A 15,861-nucleotide genomic window follows, 5' to 3' on the forward strand; every position below is an offset into this window, starting at 1 on the left:
GAGAGAATGTTTTAAATGCGGTAAAAAGGGACATTTGGCAACGGATTGCAAGAAAACCAAGAAGGCAACAACGGAAGACAAGGAGGGTGAGGACTGACTATATGGTAGTCAGGAATCACTAGAAGGGGCTAGCGAAGAAAGGACAAATGAGAATGTAATAGAGGGAGTAGAGGAAGTGCAGGAAGTTAGTGACAATGAAGAAAATGAAATATTGGACCTAGCTTTATTGAGCTTGGAGCTCTATTTAGCAGACATGAAACCAGAAGTTACACTCTTGTTAGAAGGGAGGGAAGTTAAATTATTGTGCGACTCAGGGGCATCATGAACCCTGATACATCCCTCCAAACTGCCAGAAAACACAGAGTCGCCTGATTACATACTGGTCAAAGCAGCTAATGGACAGCTGTATCAGGAGCCTCTCTCCCGTAACATTGCAATAACTGATCCAGTTTCAGGATTGACTCAGAAAAGCAAAATTGTTTCTGCAAAATGCCCAGTGAACCTCTTGGGCAGAGACCTCATGCAGCTATTTGGTATAGCAGTAGTCCCAACCATGCAGGGTATGGTAGCACAGCGACAAATTGATACCTTTGCAGTGCAACCGGACGGTGAGATGTTTTATTGGTACAGCCAGGACTTGGTTATGACTGGTCCAGGGACTGTGATCAAAGAGTTAATGAATGTAGCCATCAGCAAGTTCCCCTCCCTTGACTTTGAAAAGCAACACCTGCTGTACTGTGCCCTGTATTACTGTAACACACCAGGACCTGATAAGGAATACGAGCAAGAATTATTTAAGAATCATGCAAACAGATTGGTATTGCGTAACCTGTACTGGGACATAGAAGGGAACAGTGTAGCCAGCTGTTCATTGCCCCAGGAGTTCTTTTCACTTTATAAATCGAATCGATTACTACACATTAGCTTAACAAAAAACAGAAATATAGAATGGGCAGACCTAGGAGAAAAAGTCACGAGATGGGAGAAACAGACAGAACTAGAACTGTCAGAACAGGGAATACAAATACAGAAGTTGAATTGGATAACTCAGACCCACCCAGCCGTGCACTTGCAGTCTAGCAAGGACAGCTGATTGACACTCCTGTTAGAGGAGGAAGAGAATACCTTACGAAATATACCAGAGACCCTCTGGTCAACAGGAAAATCAGATTTAGGACTTATTCATACAGCAGAACCAGTTACTATGCAGAGGCAGGGATAAAGCTTATTATAGCAGCCTTACTTAAAGGAGGGATACTAGTAGAATCTCCCGATTCACCATGTAACACACCCTTATTTCCAGTTAAAAAGGCCAATGGAGAATAGCATATGGTCCAAAATTTACAAGCTGTAAATGATGCAGTAATACCAAGAGCACCTATGGTGCCAGACCCACACACCCTGTTGAATGATCTGAAACCTCAACAGAAGTATTTTTCTGTGGTAGACATCAGCATTGCATTATTTTCAATACTGATACACCCTGATAGCCAGTTTTGGTTTACATTCACATTTCAGGGGAAAAGGTATACATATACGTGACTACCACAGGGATATTGTGAAAGTCCAATGATATTCTCACAAGAAATGGCAAGCAACTTGGCGGGATTCACCCCACCAAGAGGCAGTCAGATTTTACTTTATGTTGATGACATCTTGCTGGCAGCCCCTACCCAGCAGGAATGTAGAGAAGATACCATGGCACTTCTATGATTTTTAGCCACTGAAGGACAGAAGGTAAATAAAAGTAAACTGCAGCTTTGGAAAAAACAAGTCAAATACCTGGGATATGTAATATCCAAGGAAGGTAGAACATTAGATGAGGACAGAAAAATAGCAATTTTGCAAGCACCAAAACCCACTACCAAGAAGGAAATTATGTCCTTCCTGGGTACAACCAATTTTTGCCGGAGCTGGATTCCAAACTATGCCTTGGAATCTGCACCTCTGACTGACCTTATATATAAAAAGCCTATGGCAGCGCAGGATTTGTTACAATGGACACCAGAGGCAGAATCTGCTTTCTGCAAACTAAAGCAGTTAATAGCGTCCTCATTAGTTCTGGGATTGCCAAACAACCATAAACGTTTTTTCCAAACTGTAGATTGTAAGCAGGGTTACATGACATCAGTACTAACACAACAGCATTGGGATAAGCAACGCCCCATTACTTACTATTCATCACAACTAGACCCAGTAGCACGATCCTTACCTCACTGTGTACAAGCAGTAGTTGCAGCTGCAATGGCAGTACAGGCTTCAGCCTCAGTAGTTTTGTTCCACCCTCTCACTTTGAGAGTACCTCATGCAGTTGCGATTATTTTACTACAAGAAAAGGAGGTAGCATATCTTTCCCCTGCTAGGCATATTTCCTGTATGACTATATTGTTAAGCCAACCCCATATGACAATTGAACGCTGCATGACTTTAAACCCTTCTACTCTGCTCCTGACCCCTGCAGATGGCACACCACACTGCTGCCTGAAGGTAATTGAGCAAAAGACACTACCTAGAAAAGATATCACAGATGTCCCCTTGGATGATGCCGAGGTGACATACTACGTGGATGGCTCGTGCAGAAGGGATCCTGCAGGACAGAACCTAGTAGGATATGCAGTAGTTTCTGATACTGGGATTATAGAAGCAAAACCTTTACCACACAACTTATCTGCACAGGCAGCAGAATTGATTGCCCTGACACGGGCATGTACCTTAGCAAAGGGTAAATGTGGAAACATTTTTACTGATAGCCAGTACGCTTTTTCTACTGTACATGTTTTTGCACAACAGTGGAAAAACCTGGGAATGATAACATCTACTGGCAAACTTATAAATCATGCACAGTTTATTTTTGATCTTTTAGAATCTATTCAGTTACCTCAGAAAGTAGCCATTTGTAAATGCACAGCTCACACCAAGCAACAAGATAGAATTTCAAAAGGTAATGCGAGAGCTGATACAGCTGCAAAACAAGCAGCCACAGAAGTATTTCTTTTAAATGAGGAATTACATCCCTCTGAGATTTTAGATTTAAATATGTTAAAAACAATGCAGACACTCACTACACAAGCTGAAAAACAACGATGGATAAAACGAGGAGCAATCCTCGAAAAGGGGCTGTACATCTCTAGAGAAGGAAAACCGATACTACCCTCTAATTTGTTTTGATATGCAGCTTTGTTGAGCCATGGGCAGTGCCATGTTTCAACAGGGGGGATGGTATAGCTGGTGAACCAGGTGTTCACAACGTATGGATTTACAAACTACTCTAAAAAATTTTGTTTGATGTGTCAGATTTATAACAAACATCATGCACAGGGGGCAATAAAGCCCAAGCAAGGGAGTTTCCCTACACCACCATATCCGTTTCACACTATCTGTATGGATTTCATAGAACTGAACAAATGTGAAAATAAGAAGTATTGTCTTGTCATTGTAGATATGTTTTCTAGATGGGTGGAAGCCTTTCCAACCAAAAATCCAGATGCAGCTACAGTGGCAAAGGTACTTGTCAAGGAAATCATTCCTAGGTTTGATATTCTGGAAAGGATCTACAGTGACAATGGTACACACTTTGTAAATCAAACCATACAGCAGTTGAGTAAGCATTTTGGTATTTCTTTAAAAAATCATTGTGCATACCATCCACAATCTGCAGGGCTAGTTGAAAGGCATAATGGTATAATAAAAAACAAATTGAGAAAATTAATAGCTGAGACAGGAAAAAACTGGTTATACTGTTTGCCCCTGGCACTGTTGAGCATGAGAACTGTCCCTACAGCAAAAGGATTAACTCCTTTTGAAAAATTATTTGGAAGGGCTTATTATACACCCCAGTGGAAACTTCTCATGTCATCAGACCAGGAAGCTGATTTCACACTAGCTGAGTATATGAAAAAGTTGTTGAGTTATAAACATCTGTTGCAGTCAAATTCTGTTTCAGATAGAAAACAAACCGAGACATCAGAAGTGGCAGTGACACCCGGAGATTGGGTGTGGATCAAAAACATCAAGAGGAAGAATTGGTCATCACCAAGGTGGGAAGGTCCCTACCAGGTGCTTCTTTCAACACCCACTGCAGTCAAGATAGCAGAACGAGCTTCATGGATACACCTGACGCACTGCAAGCTGGTTAAGAACTTTGAGTTGAACAAAAATCTTACCTCTCCATTGGGGCCCTCAGCACAAAGTCTGGCTATAAAGGGGGGGTCAGATCAATAGGACTGCTCCGTCTCAACCCCAGTGAAGAAACCATTGGTGCTGAAGGTTCTATTAGGGCAGAGAGTAAGAGCACGTGTCCAAGATGATGGAATTCAGTAAGATCCAAATACACCTACTTGGAAGAGTCGGAGAAAACAGAAATGCAGAACAACCGTTTCCTCAAAAGTATTACATAATCATCCTGTTGACTGTACTAGTGACAATAATCTTTTTGTTGTGGCCATTCTTTTTCCCAGCCACACAAATTGAACTAAACAAGCATGCAGAGTGGCACACAGAGTGGCACCCAAACTTTACCACTTACCAGGCAATCAAATATGTGTATGCTGAGACCTTCAATGTTTCGAATTGCTGGATTTGCACAGCTTTGCCAACAGCATATGGGGGATTGCTGTTAACTTCAGTTCCCCTAGGAGCCAACAAGACCTGGGAAAACTTAATTTATGATACATCAGATGTCACATCACAAGATAAAGTAGCATTGCACTTGTCTGTTCGACAGAAGGGAACTGAGTGTTTTTACAAGAATGATACAGTTCAGGTGGGTTGGAGCAATTGCAATGTGACTGTTCCCTATAGATGCTACCCTAAACCTGATAACATCAGATCCTATTGCAACACAAGCTATGATTCATTTGTTGAACTGATGCATAGAACAATTGGTTAAGTAAACATAATGCTGACCACTATAGACAACTGTCTATAATTGACAACAAAATGTTTCATGCAGAGCCAGGGCATAGTAAAGTTACTACCAAAGTAGAAGATTGTTACTTTAAATGTGATAGGAAAGCATATAAATGCTTACCTGAGAATTGGTCTGGCAGTTGTTTTTTGGGGTACCTGGTTCCGGCCATATGACACACAGCAGTTTTACCTCAAGGGAAAATTCAGAATGTTCGAGAAATCAAGAAGCCTGTCAATCCAGTGGGGCAAATCAATGCGCACTGGAAAAACCATCATGCTGTGGGCTTAGGGAAAAATGGACTGTCACATATGGACTTGAGTGATACTGTTATCTCGTGGGCAGGTGTACTGCCAGCATATGGAGCAACGAAATCAATCTGAGAACTGAGAAAATTGTCTAAGCTTCTCAAACTAATGAGCAATGCAACCTTTTCTGCCCTAGAATTGGTGACTGATGAACTGACTGCCATGAGAACAGTGGTGCTTAAAAATTGCATGGCTCTTGACTTCACCCTAGTGGCGAGAGGAGGTATGTGTGCTTTAATCCAGGAGGAGTGCTGTTCGTATATTCCTGACCACAAACACGAGATAGACAACCATCTTGAGGTAATTCAGCAGGTGTCAGCTATGACCAAACCAGGACCAAATCCATTGACTGACTTTTTCCAGAAATTGTCTGGGGGGTGGGGCAGTATCCTGATGAACATTCTGATTGCCATCTGTGTAGGAATAATCCTACTGGTGGTATGTGTGTGCTGCTGCATCCCCTGCATAAAAAGACTGATTAAAGACTTTATAGACATTTCAGTTTCAGAAACCTTATACCAAGGTGCTGAACTTGAAGAATTGCTAAAAACCTGAAAATGCTTTTATAAGTTTAAACTGAATGACTCTCTTAACTGCAAATCCTGAGTAGGAAGAGGTTAGGGGAAGAAAAAACTGTTTATGCTTATCTTGAATGTAGAATAAAAGTATTAAAAGGGGGGAAATGTTAGAAAAATTTGTAATAGTAATATGCATCGAGGTTTAAAAGGGTTAATACATTTATTCTGTTCACACTTCATGAATCTGCACAGCTATTAGAAACTTAACAAGAAGCATTTCATTTCTGCTAATGTCATGAAAATAACAAGAGAAATTTCATTTCTGCTAATGTCATGAAACTTAACAAAGAGATACTCATTTATGCTTATGCTATTAGAAAGTATGCAGCTGCTAGAAGCTTTGATAAAGAAAACAATAGATGCTTGAAAGTATAAACCATAGTCAGCATTACTTGTACCAAAGCTAGAAATGTATCTTGAATCTAGACAAAATGTAACACATGTATTAGAACAGTACAATTGAAGAATTGAAAAGTTAAAATGGGCTAAAATAAGCCCAAGGCCAGGTTGTTTTTCTCAAAATGTTTTTCAAAACAGCAGATAATCTAACTTAGTCAGCAATAAGGCTAGTAACATTTTCTGTAGAACATACAGAAAACTGTGTCTAACTACGTCAGCAATAGAATAGTAACATTTTCTGTGTGACAGGAAGAGAACTATATAAGAATAACATACTAATCACCAGTAATTCAGACAAACCTTGTGCCTACATGCTTTGTCTCCTTGCTGCAAGTAATAAAGCGTGCCTTGCTTGAACCTAACGTGAATTGGTCTTTGAAGTTTTTTCCTTTGACAAATGGCTTTAGTGTTATCTGTGAAGAAGTGTTTATTTTTATATAAGGTATCATTTGTGTGTACTTTTTTGACTGTCTGTGATATGTGAACATCAAACCTCAAATTACCGTCTATCTCGACTCCTAGAAATTTAGTATGTTAGGAAAGGGTGATGGTGGTATTATTTGATGAAACGATGTTAAAAGTAGTCATTGGAATGGAGGGTTTTGTGGGCTGGAATATCATGAGCTTTGTTTTTTTGGGATTTAGAATTAATTGGGAGTTAAACCATTTTTCTACTTCTAGGAATGATTTTTGAGTTTGTGTTTGGAGCTCCTGTAAGTTAGAAGTCGCACATATGACTGTGGAGTCATCTGAGTATTGGATGAAGGTGGCCAGTGGGGTTGCGTTATGGAGGTTATTTGTGAACAGAGAGAAGAGAAGGGGTCCTAGTATTGAGCCTTGTGGGACTCCTAGGGTAACTGGGAGTCATGGTGAGAGTGTTTGTTGCCAACGTACTGCTTGCTGGCATCTGGTTAGGTAATCCTGGAACCATGCAATGGTGGACTGAGATAAGTTTAGTTCTGTAAAGACATTAAGTAGTTTTTTATGGGAGACCATATCAAAAGCTTTGGATAGGTCAAGGAAGACAGCAGATATAAATCTGTTATTGTTTCTGTGTTCATTAATAGTACTGGTAAATAATATTAGTGCTGTGGTTGTACCATGACATGGTCTAAAGCCACGTTGAGAACTAGTTAGAAGTTTGTTAGTTTGGAGGAAGTCAGTGATTTGTTTACATACAATGCTTTCAAGTATTTTAGACAGAGGGGATAAGATTGCGATTGGGCAGTAGTTGGCTAACTCTGTGGATGTGCCACATTTATGAAGGAGTATGATGTAGGAGGTTTTCAAGAGTGAAGGGATTGAATGTTCCAATATGGATCTGTTAATAAGAATAGTTACTGGGTAGGTGATACCCTCAGCTGTTAGTTTGAGGAGGTCACCAGGTAGATTGTTTGCTGCTAGTGTGGTTGGTTTCAGTTTCTGTAGATGTTTTTTGATTGTTTCAGTAGAGACTGGTTGCAGTGAGAAGGTATTTGTGTTATTTGGTGGATTATTAGTGGCTGTTATGGGACAGGTTGTTTGACTATTTGACATAGCTAGGATGGTTTCCGTAAAATATCTATTGAACTGGGTAGCTATATCTTCTATGTTGTTGTTGGTAGAAGGGGGGGTGCTAATTTTGCCTGGTTGCAGTATCCTATTTATGGCTGACCAGAATTGTTGAGGGTTATTGTGATGTTTGGTTTGAATGTCAAGAGTAATAGTTAATTTTATCTACTTTAATTTGCTTTATCTACCGTATTTCTGAGCTCCCTATAGATTTGTAGGGCCAATTGGAACCTGGTTTTGTACCAATTTGCCCAAGCTTTGTCCCTTGTTTTTAATAGTGACCTAGTTTCCTTGCCAAGCCAAGGGGCATAGTTGGATTTGACACGTATGGGTATAGTAGGGGCTTGTGAATCTAGGATGGCCAGGAAGGTGGTATTAAAATAGTGTACTGCTTCTTCTAGAGGAAGTTCTTTAAGGGGGGGACTAATTACAGAGTTTTAGGATGTTTATAAGGTTAGTAGGATTTAGATTCTTTTTTTGTTCCTTATTGCCACATTGATACTTATAAACCAGGAACCCTTCCTGACAATATTAGTGACCACATGCTAACCTATAGTATTAAACAAAGAATCCATAGCCCAACTACTAATAACTTTAAAACCTCACGTTCCAAAAAATGTTAATCCAGAGAGCTTCCAAAATGAACTGAAAGCATGTGACAGGTCACCTATGTCACATCTTCCACTTGATGAAGCAGTGACCTACTTTAACACTAGATTCCTTCAGATCCTAGATTACCACGCTCCCTATTGCTCTTCCCGAATAAGGACCAAAATTGCCTCCTGGCTCTCTAAACAAACTAGGCAAAAGATCCTCCTCAGAAATAAAATTTGGGTCAAATGGAGAGTCTCTAAATGTCCATCAGATCACCTTTACTTTAAACAGGTAAGAAATGCCACCAAGAAAGATATTCTCAGAGACAAAAAAGACTATTACCTTCACCTCCAACAAACCCATCAACAAAAAACACAAAAATTCTGGTCTGGCATAAACAAATTTTTCAGCCAGGGCACTCTAAAACTCCCGCCCCTTCAGGATTCAACCAAAATAACTCTAACCAAATTCCCGATGCCTTTAATAACTACTTTACTAAAGCCATTCGAACCCTAGCCAATACTTTACCACCTATTACCACATCCCCATTAAATACCACTAAGACTCCATCGCCATCCTTTCAAATACAACCAGTACCTACATCCCTCATCTTCAAACTCCTTCAAAAACTAAAACCATGCACCCCTTCTGCTGACTGTCTTCCTGCTGAATATCTGCAAATTGCAGCGAAAGCTATTGCCTATCCCATCTCCATCCTTATAAATAGAACAATTTTAGAAAGCAAAATCCCCTCCATTTGGAAAGTATCCCACATCATCCCTCTACATAAGGGTGGGTCATCTACTGAACTCTCCAACTTTTGGCCTATCACCTTACTGTCTCCTATAGCTAAGATAATGGAAAAATGCATACACAGACAATTACTTGACCACCTTCTCCAAAATAATCTACTTGCCAACATGGCTTTAGTCCATTCCATAGCACAACAACTGCCCTACTATCCTTTTCTGACTCCATAAACAAAAATCGTAACAATAACACTTTTTCCTCTGCACTATGTATTGATCTTTCAAAAGCCTTTGATATGGTCAACCATAATATGCTTATAGACATTCTAAAAGCCCGATCTCTTGACCCACAAGCATTACAATGGTTTAAATTCTATTTGGAAAACAGACAGCAAGCAGTACTGTGGGATAATAATCTTTCTAAATCCCTCCCTGTGAACACTGGATTACCTCAAAGCTCTATCTTAGGACCTCTACTCTTCTCATTGTTTATTAATGACCTACATGCCAAAATTCCTTAGGCCACCTGCATACAATATGCAGATGACTCTACTTTAATTTGTTCAGCCAAGTCCATAATCTCTCTTCAGTCCCTCACCCAAACATTATTTAACAGTGTTGAAAATTGGTTCATGCAACACTGCCTCCTCCTAAACCCCAAAAAAACAAAATTATTGTTCTTTGCTCCCACTCATAAGTCACCTCAACTGCATTTCACAATAACCTCTAACAAAGCAACTAACATATCCACAGACATGTCAACCCGTCTACTGGGAGTAGCAATTGATAATAACCTTAGTTTTGATGACCACATTAATTCTACAATAAAGTCTGTCAACAAAAAAAAAACTAGGCACCCTTTACAGAATCAAACCCTTCCTTTCCCCTTCAGCCAGAATAACTATTGCCCAGACCCACCTTATCTCTACCCTGTTCTATGCTTATGCAATATAAACCAATCTAACAAAAAACAACCTCACCAAACTTTCCACCAATTACAATAACATAGCCAGATTTGCCACTGGCACCACCTTTAAAACTCACCACTGTCTCAACTTAAAACAACTGGGATGGCTAGAACTGCAGAACCAACTACTTTGTCAACAAATTGTTATCACCCAGAAGATCCTTTACCACCCTAATAATACCCCTATCCTCACTAAACTGATTTCACCCTACAAAAATCTTGTAAAACTATGCTCAGCTAATAAGCTTCTAGTTTCCACTATTAAATAAAATAACAAAGCTGGGGGCTCTCTTTTCACCAACTCAGTATGTAAAATCTGGAACTAGCTTCCTACTGAACTTTCCTCCCTTGCTTCCACTACTCTTTTTAAAAAACATCTTAAAGAATATCTTACAACTCACTTGCTTTGTCCCTGCTCTAATCCTGACTGATATCTCTTTCACCTTCCTGCTCTCTCTACACTTCACTACTCTACTGTTTTATGTCACCTATCTGTAATTAATAATTTCCTTCATAGTACTGGAGAAAAAAAATTTAATTCATGTTTTTTGCTCTCTGCATTTGATCTTAGCTCAAACCTACTTACTCTGTAAAACTTTTGTTCTGACCAATGTAGCCAATATACTGTAATTCACTTGACTATTACTATATATTGTTTTCTTTGTCACTGCTGATGCTTGGAGCTTTTCTCCCCGGGCCTCTACTGAAAATGGACATATATCCAGTTAGACTAGCCCGGTCAACAAATGTAAAATAAATAAATAAAATAAATAAATTCGCTGGCATATAGTTTGTTTTGTTGGCTTAAGTCGCTGTCTATGTAGATATGTTGGGAAGTGGTCACTGAGGCTGTCTGGCAGACGGACAGCTTGTGAAGAGAGACCGATTCTATTGTTTAAAATCCAGACGAGAGCGGAGTGTTTGTTAGTTGGTTTATTTATCCTAGTGGGAGTTCTTACTAGTTGGTCAAAGCCAAATAAGTTTATGCATTTTTTTGGAATTGCAGTCTTTCCAGTCTACATTAAAGTCACCCATTATTATGGTTTTCTGAGGTAATGTTTTTGTGGTCCATTGCAGTATATTTTCTAAGGTTTGGATACTGTCACCTGGCGGTATATATGAGCCTATTATATTTATATATTTGCTTGAGTTGAGTTTCAGCTATTAATGCCCATGTCCAGCATTACTGATATCTTCAAGACTACTTTTACATTTGGTGCTCATAGGAAGGCATATAGTTCTCAACCAGTTTGCGACAAATCCATAATCAGTGCAGTGACACTTTCAAAATATTAGTTCTGTTAACTTGAGACTGACAGAATAAGGCAATGTGAATTAATATATATTTTTTGAAGCAAAACAATTCTAAAACTAATTACTGTCATTATTTATTATAAGTATTTTCTTGGGAGGGATTAAGAGGGGCAGAACAAAATTTGTGTCAGAAATAGGGACATCCCTGAAAAACAGGTACAGTTGAGAGGTGTGTCCCAACGTACACAGATGTTAGCAGGATCACGGCATAACTGACTAACTGGCTTCCTACCAAACCAAAAACTACATCCGTTCTATTACATCAGTGGATCCTAAAAGTCGAAGGCTACATTTTTGTGGTTTTAGTCAGGGGCGGCTCGTGGCATCGGGCTGCCGGACTGCAGCCCCCTCAACATAAAAAATAGAAAGGAAAATAAAAAAATATATATATATATATTTTTTAAAATTTCGCAGACTTCGCACATGCGCAGTAGTCCCGACTACTGTCGGTCTATGCGCATGCTCAAGGCAGTCCGGCAGTCCCCATAGGGGGACACAAAGAGACGTCTGTGCACTTTTAAAGTGCACAGACTCGCTAGGATTATGGGTCGCGTCCGGACTGCAAGAGCAGCAGCAGGACTCGGGAAGGAGCACTGGGATCTCATAGGTCTTTGAGTATTGCGCGGGAAGGATGTACGTTAGCTGGATATATTCAGGTAAGTGTATGGTGCTTTTTACCTTTATTTTACAATGTTTATTTGTGTGTGTATGGTGCTTATGCTTTACTGGAGTTTGTGTGTGTATGGTGCTTATGCTTTACTGGAGTTTGTGTGTGTATGGTGCATATGCTTTACTGGTGTGTGTGTATGTGTGTGTGAAAATGCCCCAGGTGCTTATGGTGGTGTGGTAGGGAATACCTCAGGCTTGAACCCTGTACCCGGTATTCAGGTGTTAAAGACTTGAGTTCCCTACCCACCACCATTTGTAAAAAAATTGCAGATTTTTGCCTCATATTCGATCTGATCTGTTCCTCATAATATCTGTGGTTTGTAAATGTTGCAATGCTTCATATTTGATGGTGTAGTAGTAGCATTGTTACCTCACAGCTGCAGGTTCTTGGGTTTGATTCTTGGCTGGGGTTCCTTCTTTGTGGGGTCTGTATCTTCTCCCTGTGTTTGTGTGGGTTTGCTTTTGTGTCCTCCCATGTTACAAAGACATGTCTGCATTATTTCTTCCTGGCCCTCTGCTGAAAATTGTTTATTTGTTCCAAGTCAGACTGTCCTGATTAAAAAATGTTAAATAAAATTGACAGGCATTTGAATTTCAGACTTAAGGGTTTCTGAATGTTTAATTCTTTGCATATTTGATGGTGCAGTGGTAGTATTGTTGCCTCACAGCTATAGGTTTTCTGGTTTGATTCTTGGTTGGGGTGGCTTCTGTGTGGAGTCTGCATCTCCTCCATGTGTTTGTGTGGATTTGCTCTGGTGCCCTGCCATTTTACAAAGACGTGTCTGCAGTTTTAATCCCTGCTGAAAATTGGTTTTGTTCTGTCCGCAGTAAAATTGACAGGCATTTGAATTTCAGACTTCAGGTTTCTGAGTGTTTAATTCCTTGCATAATTGATGGTGCGGTGGTAGTATTGTTGCCTCACAGCTATAGGTTTTCTGGTTTGATTCTTGGTTGGGGTGGCTTCTGTGTGGAGTCTGCATCTCCTGCCTGTGTTTGTGTGGATTTGATCTGGTGCCCTGCCATTTTACAAAGATGTGTCTGCAGTTTTAATCCCTGCGTCTCTGCTGAAAATTGTTTTTGTTCTGTCCATGAGTAAAATTGACAGGCATTTGAATTTCAGACTTCAAGTTTCTGAATGTTTAATTCCTTGCATAATTGATGGTGCAGTGATAGTATTGTTGCCTCACAGCTATAGGTTTTCTGGTTTGATTCTTGGTTGGGGTGGCTTCTGTGTGGAGTCTGCATCCCCTCCCTGTGTTTGTGTGGATTTGCTCTGGTGCCCTGCCATTTTACAAAGACGTGTCTGCAGTTTTAATCCCTGCGTCTCTGCTGAAAATTGTTTTTGTTCTGTCCGCAGTAAAATTGACAGGCATTTGAATTTCCAACTTCATGTTCTTCAGAATACATAGTAGCACAACCTTTTTTTTAGCAATTTTCTAAGTTTATAAGATGAATATTTTAAATTTGTCCCTATTTTTGGGACTGTATTCCCCCATTATTGGCTTCATCCAGGTTTTTGTGCTAAGGTTGACAGCTATGGCAAGAACTGAATTCACTGAATATGTTTGAGGGCTGTATTCCCTCATTACTGGGTTTGTCCAGGTGTTTTGTACTAAGAGGTTGACAGCTATGGTGAGAACTGAATTCACTAAATGATAGCCATTTAAGTTTCAGTCTTCCTCTCTTTTACAAAGCAGCTGATGTGGCGTAGTGGTATGTTACTCTGACTGTTTTTTGCTCAGGGACCTTGGCAGTAAAATATATGGTGGCAACACAACATTTTATTCTAGCAATTTTCCAAGATTATACAAGCAATGTTTAATGTGTCCCTGTTTTTGGGCTTTTGACCCCCCCCCCAATACATTTTGGCTTTTTCCAGTTTTCTTGAGCTGCCGAGTTGAGATGCAGTTGAGTATTGAGTAGATTTTACAAGGAACTGAGAGCTGCAGGGGAATAGAAGTTTAATGCTTTGCCAAGTTAATACTATAGCACAACAGGTTGTGTACTTGCTTTTGATGCAGAAGGTTGTGGGTTCTACTCCCACAAGGGGTGGATGCTGCCGTACTGAGAATGTTCTCCTTGGTGAAGATACTAACTATGAGTTCGTTATCAGTTTGCCATCCATTTCCTCTTGCAATATTATTACTAGCTTATCATTTTTTTAATGTAATAAAGGCAATTTATTCCTGAGGGGCAACAGACACTTTATTTTTCGATGAAACCATGAAATATAAAGGTGATTGCTAGCAGCAACCGCTTCATTAGTTACAGATTTCTTTAATGTGGAATTATTTAGATGACTGACTTCAGAGATTGTGCATATTTACTGATGATGGACTGTAGAATTGTGCATATTTACTGATAAAGGTGGACTGTAGAATTGTGCATATTTACTGATAATGGTGGACTGTGGAATTGTGCATATTTACTAATAATGGTGGACTGTAGAATTGTGTATATTTACTAATAATGGTGGACTGTGGAAGTCTGAGTAGACTTTTTTATGATAAATGTTCTCAACTGGGCAGTTTTGCCATTATGGGTGCATATGGTTTGTTTCATTGCTTACTGGAAAAATGTTCAAAACAAATTTAAAACACCCTGTAACAAGTGTACTGTAGTGTACAAGGAATATAATTTTAGTACAATGAGGAAGGTGTATCAAAGAGCACATGTATGTTTCATATGCAAGGAGCCTATGATTCAAAACAGCCCAAAATTAATCTTTATCTGCCACTGGCAAAATGTATTTTCTTTGAATGTGGGTTTCAATGCTGTTTCAATGAATGTGAGTTTCAAGGGCAGAGAAGTTTTAATGCTAAGTTTTCATTGTGAGACTGCATTGCTTTGTTTAACAGATGACTTAGTGTTTGTGCTGTAAAATACAAAATAAAACTTTCAAATGAAGTCCAACTCATCATAGAAGTAAAGCAGTATGCACATTAGTGTTTATGGTAAATGGAGTGAAATAGCCAAGTATAATGGTTCATTGGAATGGCTGCAGAGGCTCCATTCAACCATTATTTTGTCTGGGGGGGAAGGGCAGCAAACTCAGACAGGCCCAGCTGAACTATACCTCCCAACTGTCCAGATTTTCAAAGAATGAATAGATTTTTGCTTCTTATTTTTGGTTTGTTGTTCATAAAATTTGTAGTTTTAATTCCTAAATGATTTGCCAGAAGTCACTCAATAAGTTTCAGACTTCATAACCTTCAGAAAAATGCATGTTAAAGTAAGAGCTGTTCTATCAACTGTCTCAATTTATACAAGAGCAATTTTTAGTACTGTTTATATGTGCCCCCAATATATTTGGCCTTGTTTAGATTTACTGCATTAACCGGTTGAGAGGTACATGCAAATAAATTGCTTTATAGAATTAGGCATAGCCAACCTCTCAACTGTCCCCAATTTTTGGCTCAAAATGTTGCTCTTCCCCTTATAATCCCTCCATAAAATAGCAATTTTGGAAGAAAACATGGAGGGTTTACAATTAAGAAATAACTGTAATAATCAAAGTTATAGATTACTTGAAATGCATGCAGATTCTTTTATATTTTGTCAGCTGCTCAAGGTAGCAGTACTAATATTAAAGTGTCCCTTCTTTGACAGGTAGCAGCTGTATTGTGTGTCTATTTTATATTTTTGCATCACATTTTTGTCCATTTTTCATAAAATTGTGTTTTTGGCAAATTAGTGACAAATCACTAAAGACTGAAGTTAGAAAATGACAGACATTTGAGTTTCAGATTTTATACCCTTCAGAAAATTCATACTAATGCAAGACCTATTCTGTTATCTTTCTAAGTTTATTAGAGCAATATTTAAA

Source organism: Protopterus annectens, chromosome 10.part0 (genome assembly GCF_019279795.1).
Source record: "Protopterus annectens isolate FY-2018-M chromosome 10.part0, PAN1.0, whole genome shotgun sequence".
NCBI lineage: Eukaryota > Metazoa > Chordata > Ceratodontiformes > Protopteridae > Protopterus > Protopterus annectens.